Source organism: Triticum dicoccoides, chromosome 6B (assembly GCF_002162155.2).
Source record: "Triticum dicoccoides isolate Atlit2015 ecotype Zavitan chromosome 6B, WEW_v2.0, whole genome shotgun sequence".
NCBI lineage: Eukaryota > Viridiplantae > Streptophyta > Magnoliopsida > Poales > Poaceae > Triticum > Triticum dicoccoides.
The window spans coordinates 646,852,156-646,859,653 of record NC_041391.1 but is presented as its reverse complement, the minus strand read 5'-3'; positions in this window follow the sequence as shown (position 1 = coordinate 646,859,653).

Sequence of the window (7,498 nt, the reverse complement as noted above, 5' to 3'; positions counted from 1 at the left end):
GTTTTATGCGTTGATGTTATATGCACGAGTAGAACACAAGTGAGTTGTGGGCGATACAAGTCATACTGCTTACCAGCATGTCATACTTTGGTTCGGCGGTATTGTGAGATGAAGCAGCCCGGACCGACATTACGCGTACGCTTACGCGAGACTGGTTTCACCGTTGTGAGCACTCGTGCTTAAAGGTGGCTGGCGGGTGTCTGTCTCTCTCACTTTAGCTGAATCAAGTGTGGCTACGCCCGGTCCTTGTGAAGGTTAAAACAGCACCAACTTGACGAACTATCGTTGTGGTTTTTATGCGTAGGTAAGAACGGTTCTTGCTAAAGCCCGTAGCAGCCACGTAAAATTTGCAACAACAAAGTAGAGGACGTCTAACTTGTTTTTGCAGGGCATGTTGTGATGTGATATGGTCAAGAAGTGATGCTATATTATATTGTATGAAATGATCATGTTTTGTAACCGAAGTTATCGGCAACTGGCAGGAGCCATATGGTTGTCCCTTTATTGTATGAAATGCAAACGCCCTGTAATTGCTTTACTTTATCTCTAAGCGGTAGCGATAGTCGTAGAAGCAATAGATGGCGTAACGACAACGATGATACGATGGAGATCAAGGTGTCGCGCCGGTGACGATGGTGATCACGACGGTGCTTCGAAGATGGAGATCACAAACACAAGATGATGATGGCCATATCATATCACTTATGTTGATTGCACGTGATGTTTATCCTTTATGCATCTTATCTTGCTTTGATTGACGGTAGCATTTTAAGATGATCTCTCACTAATAATCAAGAAGTGTTCTCCCTGAGTATGCACCATCGTGAAAGTTCTTCGTGCTGAGACACCACGTGATGATCGGGTGTGATAGGCTCTACGTTCAAATACAACGGGTGCAAAACAGTTGCACACGCGGAATACTCAGGTCATACTTGGCGAGCCTAGCATATACAGATATGGCCTCGGAACACGGAGACCGAAAGGTCGAGCGTGAATCATATAGTAGATATGATCAACATAGTGATGTTCACCATTGAAACTACTCCATCTCACGTGATGATCGGACATGGTTTAGTTGATTTGGATCACGTGATCACTTAGACGACTAGAGAGATGTCTGTCTAAGTGGGAGTTCTTAAGTAATATGATTAATTGAACTTAAATTTATCATGAACTTAGTACCTGATAGTATCAGGCTTGTCTATGTGTGTTTGTAGATAGATGGCTCGTGCTGTTGTTCCGTTGAATTTTAATGCGTTCCTTGAGAAAGCAAAATTGAAAGATGATGGTAGCAATTACACGGACTGGGTCCGTAACCTGAGGATTATCCTCATTGCTGCACAGAAAAGTTACGTCCTGGAAGCACCGCTGGGTGCCAGGCCTGCTGCTGATGCAACTGACGATGTTAAGAACGTATGGCAGAGCAAAGCTGATGACTACTCGATAGTTCAGTGTGCCATGCTTTACGGCTTAGAACTGGGTCTTCAACGACGTTTTGAACATCATAGAGCATATGAGATGTTCCAGGAGTTGAAGTTAATATTTCAAGCAAATGCCCGGATTGAGAGATATGAAGTCTCCAATAAGTTCTATAGCTGCAAGGTGGAAGAGAATAGTTCTGTCAATGCACATATACTCAAAATGTCTGGGTATAATAATCACTTGATTCAACTAGGAGTTAATCTTCCTGATGATAGTGTCATTGACAGAATTCTTCAATCACTACCACCAAGCTACAAGAGCTTCGTGATGAACTATAATATGCAAGGGATGAACAAGACTATTCCCGAGCTCTTCGCGATGCTAAAAGCCGCGGAGGTAGAAATCAAGAAGGAGCATCAAGTGTTGATGGTTAACAAGACCACCAGTTTCAAGAAAAAGGGCAAAGGGAGGAAGAAGGGGAACTTCAAAAAGAACAGCAAGCAAGTTGCTGCTCAAGAGAAGAAACCCAAGACTGGACCTAAGCCTGAAACTGAGTGCTTCTACTGCAAGCAGACTGGACACTGGAAGCGGAACTGCCCCAAGTATTTGGCGAATAAGAAGGATGGCAAAGTGAACAAAGGTATATGTGATATACACGTTATTGATGTGTACCTTACTAATGCTCGCAGTAGCACCTGGGTATTTGATACTGGTTCTGTTGCTAATATTTGCAAATCGAAACAGGGACTACGAATTAAGCGAAGATTGGCTAAGGACGAGGTGACGATGCGCGTGGGAAATGGTTCCAAAGTCGATGTGATCGCGGTCGGCACGCTACCTCTACATCTACCATCGGGATTAGTTTTAGACCTAAATAATTTTTATTTGGTGCCAGCGTTAAGCATGAACATTATATCTGGATCTTGTTTGATGCGAGACGGTTATTCATTTAAATCAGAGAATAATGGTTGTTCTATTTATATGAGTAATATCTTTTATGGTCATGCACCCTTGAAGAGTGGTCTATTTTTATTGAATCTCGATAGTAGTGATACACATATTCATAGTGTTGAAACCAAAAGATGCAGAGTTAATAATGATAGTGCAACTTATTTGTGGCACTGCCGTTTAGGTCATATCGGTGTAAAGCGCATGAAGAAACTCCATACTGATGGGATTTTGGAATCACTTGATTATGAATCACTTGGTACTTGCGAACCATGCCTCATGGGCAAGATGACTAAAACGCCGTTCTCCGGAACTATGGAGCAAGCAACTGATTTGTTGGAAATCATACATACTGATGTTTGTGGTCCAATGAATGCTGAGGCTCGCGGCGGATATCGTTATTTTCTCACCTTCACAGATGATTTGAGCAGATATGGGTATATCTACTTGATGAAACACAAGTCTGAAACATTTGAAAAGTTCAAAGAATTTCAGAGTGAAGTAGAAAATCATCGTAACAGAAAAATAAAATTTCTACGATCTGATCGTGGAGGAGAATATTTGAGTCACGAGTTTGGTCTACACTTGAAACAACACGGATTAGTTTCGCAACTCACGCCACCCGGAACACCACAACGAAATGGTGTGTCCGAACGTCGTAATCGTACTTTACTAGATATGGTGCGATCTATGATGTCTCTTACTGATTTACCGCAATCGTTTTGGGGTTATGCTTTAGAGACGGCCGCATTCACGTTAAATAGGGCACCATCAAAATCCGTTAAGACAACGCCTTATGAATTGTTGTTTGGCAAGAAACCAAAGTTGTCGTTTCTTAAAGTTTGGGGCTGTGATGCTTATGTGAAGAAACTTCAACCAGATAAGCTCGAACCCAAATCGGAGAAATGTGTCTTCATAGGATACCCAAAAGAGACTATTGGGTACACCTTTTATCACAGATCTGAGGGCAAGATTTTCGTTGCTAAAATAGGATCCTTTCTAGAGAAGGAGTTTCTCTCGAAAGAAGTGAGTGGGAGGAAATTAGAACTTGATGAGATAACTGTATCTACTCCCTTATTGGAAAGTAGTTCATCACAAGAACCGGTTCCTGTGACAACTACACCAATTAGTGAGGAAGCTAATGATATTGATCATGAAACGTCAGATCAAGTTTCTACTGAACCTCGTAGGTCTACCAGAGTAAGATCTGCACCAGAGTGGTACGGTAATCCAATTCTGGAAGTCATGTTGCTTGACCATGATGAACCTACGAACTATGAGGAAGCGATGATGAGCCCAGATTCCGCAAAATGGCTAGAGGCCATGAAATCTGAGATGGGATCCATGTATGAAAACAAAGTATGGACTTTGGTTGACTTGCCCGATGATCGGTAAGCCATTGAGAATAAATGGATCTTTAAGAAGAAGACTGACGCTGATGGTAATATAACTGTCTATAAAGCTTGACTTGTTGCAAAAGGTTTTCGACAAGTTCAAGGGGTTGACTACGATGAGACTTTCTCACCCGTAGCGATGCTTAAGTCTGTCCGAATCATGTTAGCCATTGCTGCATTTCATAATTATGAAATTTGGCAAATGGATGTCAAAACTGCATTCTTGAATGGATTTCTGGAAGAAGAGTTGTATATGATGCAGTCAGAAGGTTTTGTAGATCCAAAAGGTGCTAACAAAGTGTGCAAGCTCCACCGTTCCATTTATGGACTGGTGCAAGCATCTCGGAGTTGGAATAAACGCTTTGATAGTGTGATCAAAGCATATGGTTTTATACAGACTTTTGGAGAAGCCTGTATTTACAAGAAAGTGAGTGGGAGCTCTGTAGCATTTTTGATATTATATGTAGATGACATATTATTAATTGGAAATGATATAGAATTTCTAGATAGCATAAAGGGATACTTGAATAAAAAAATTTCAATGAAAGACCTTGGTGAAGCTATTTACATATTGGGCATCAAGATCTATAGAGATAGATCAAAACGCTTAATAGGACTTTCACAAAGCACATACCTTGATAAAATTTTGAAAAAGTTCAAAATGGATCAGGCAAAGAAAGGGTTCTTGCCCGTACTACAAGGTGTGAAGTTGAGTCAAACTCAATGCCCGACCACAGCAGAAGATAGAGAGAAAATGAAAGATGTTCCCTATGCTTCAGCCATAGGCTCTATCATGTATGCAATGTTGTGTACCAGACCTGACGTATGCTTAGCAATAAGCTTGGCAGGAAGGTACCAAAGTAATCCAGGAGTGGATCACTGGACAGCGGTCAAGAACATCTTGAAATACTTGAAAAGGACTAAGGATATGTTTCTCGTATATGGAGGTGACAAAGAGCTAGTCGTAAATGGTTACGTCGATGCAAGCTTTGACACTGATCCGAACGATTCTAAATCACAAACCAGATACGTGTTTTTATTAAACGGTGGAGCTGTAAGTTGGTCCAGTTCTAAACAAAGCGTCGTGGCGGGATCTACATGTGAAGCGGAGTACATAGCTGCTTCGGAAGCAACAAATGAAGGAGTCTGGATGAAGGAGTTCATTTCCGATCTAGGTGTCATACCTAGTGCATCGGGACCAATAATGAAAATCTTCTGTGACAATACTGGTGCAATTGCCTTGGCAAAGGAATCCAGATTTCACAAGAGGATCAAGCACATCAAGAGACGCTTCAATTCCATTCGGGACCAAATCCAAGTGGGAGACATAGAGATTTGCAAGATACATAGGGATCTGAATGTTGCAGACCCGTTGACTAAGCCACTCTCACGAGCAAAACATGATCAGCACCAAGACTCCATGGGTGTTAGAATCATTACTATGTAATCTAGATTATTGACTCTAGTGCAAGTGGGAGACTGAAGGAAATATGCCCTAGAGGCAATAATAAAGTTATTATTTATTTCCTCATATCATGATAAATGTTTCTTATTCATGCTAGAATTGTATTAACCGGAAACATGATACATGTGTGAATACATAGACAAACATATAGTCACTAGTATGCCTCTACTTGACTAGCTCGTTAATCAAAGATGGTTATGTTTCCTAACCATAGACATGTGTTGTCATTTGATTAATGGGATCACATCATTAGAAGAATGATGTGATTGACATGACCCATTCCGTTAGCATAGCACTTGATCGTTTAGTATATTGCTATTGCTTTCTTCATGACTTATACATGTTCCTGTAACTATGAGAAATATGCAACTCCCGTTTACCGGAGGAACACTTTGGGTACTACCAAACGTCACAATGTAACTGGGTGATTATAAAGGAGTACTACAGGTGTCTCCGAAGGTACATGTTGAGTTGGCGTATTTCGAGATTAGGTTTTGTCACTCCGATTGTCGGAGAGGTATCTCTGGGCCCTCTCGGTAATGCACATCTTTATAAGTCTTGCAAGCAATGTGACCAAATGAGTTGGTTACGGAATGATGCATTACGGAACGAGTAAAGAGACTTGCCGGTAACGAGATTGAACTAGGTATTGGATACCGACGATCAAATCTCGGGCAAGTAACATACCGATGACAAAGGGAACAACGTATGTTGTTATGTGGTTTGACCGATAAAGATCTTCGTAGAATATGTAGGAACCAATATGGGCATCCAGGTTCCGCTATTGGTTATTGACCGAGAATAGTTCTAGGTCATGTCTACATAGTTCTCGAACCCGTAGGGTCCGCACGCTTAATGTTACGATGACAGTTTTATTATGAGTTTATAAGTTTTGATGTACCGAAGTTTGTTCGGAGTCCCGGATGTGATCACGGACGTAACGAGGAGTCTCAAAATGGTCGAGACATAAAGATTGATATATTGGAAGCCTATATTTGGACATCGGAATCGTTCCGGGTGAAATCGGCATTTTACCGGAGCACCGGGAGGTTACCGGAACCCCTCGGGGGGTATTGGGCCTACATGGGCCTCGAGGGAGAAGAGGGAAGGAGGCAGGAGGGGGCCGCGCGCCCCTCCCCTTCCTAGTCCGAATAGGACAAGGGAAGGGGGGCGGCGCCCCCCCTTTCCTTCCCCTCTTCCTCCTCTTTCCCCCCTTCTCCTATTCCAACTAGGAAAGAAGGGAGTCCTACTCCCGGTGGGAGTAGGACTCCCCCCTTGGCGCGCCCTCCTTGGCCGGCCGCCTCCTCCCCCCTGGCTCCTTTATATACGGGGGCAGGGGGCACCCCATAGACACACAAGTTGATCTACGGATCGTTCCTTAGCCGTGTGCGGTGCCCCCCTCCACCATATTCCACCTCGGTCATATCGTCGCGGAGTTTAGGCGAAGCCCTGCGCCGGTATAACATCATCATCGTCACCACGCTGTCGTGCTGACAGAACTCATCCCCGAAGCTTTGCTGGATCGGAGCCCGGGGATCGTCATCGAGCTGAACGTGTGCTGAACTCGGAGGTGCCGTACGTTCGGTGCTTGGATCGGTCGGATCGTGAAGACGTACGACTACATCAACCGCGTTGTGCTAACGCTTCCGCTTACGGTCTACGAGGGTACGTGGACAACACTCTCCCCTCTCGTTGCTATGCCATCACCATGATCTTGCGTGTGCGTAGGAAATTTTTTGAAATTACTACATTCCCCAACAAGTAGAACGGCCGAGCCGAACGCGTCCTTTGCACTCTGAACGACTGTGTTCGGATGCTCCTATTCCACGCCCATGTGCCGCCTCGTTTCTAACCGGATGCACTCGCTACTGCTTCACTTCTCCTTAACCTTCGCCCTTGCCACCCACGGTGGAACTATGCACCTCACCATCTTCTTTTCGGTACGCCCCCATCTTATGATGACTTGCATATTTTCGGGTGCCTTTGCTATCCTAGCACTGCGGACTCCGCTCCTCACAAACTCGCACCTCGTTCTGTCGCTTGCATCTTCATCAGCTACCCTTCCAACTCCAAGGGATATCGGTGCTACGATCCCGTCTCCCACCGTGTGTTCACTTCTCGGCATGTTTACTTTGATGAGCATGTGTTTCCGTTTTAGTAGGTACCTCCGGCTGTTCCTCCTGCCACCGGTGACGCGGGCTCCTCGACGTCGCTCCCAGGGCGCTCGCGCGCCTCTCTTGGCCCGCCCATGGCTTTGAGGTGCGCCCCC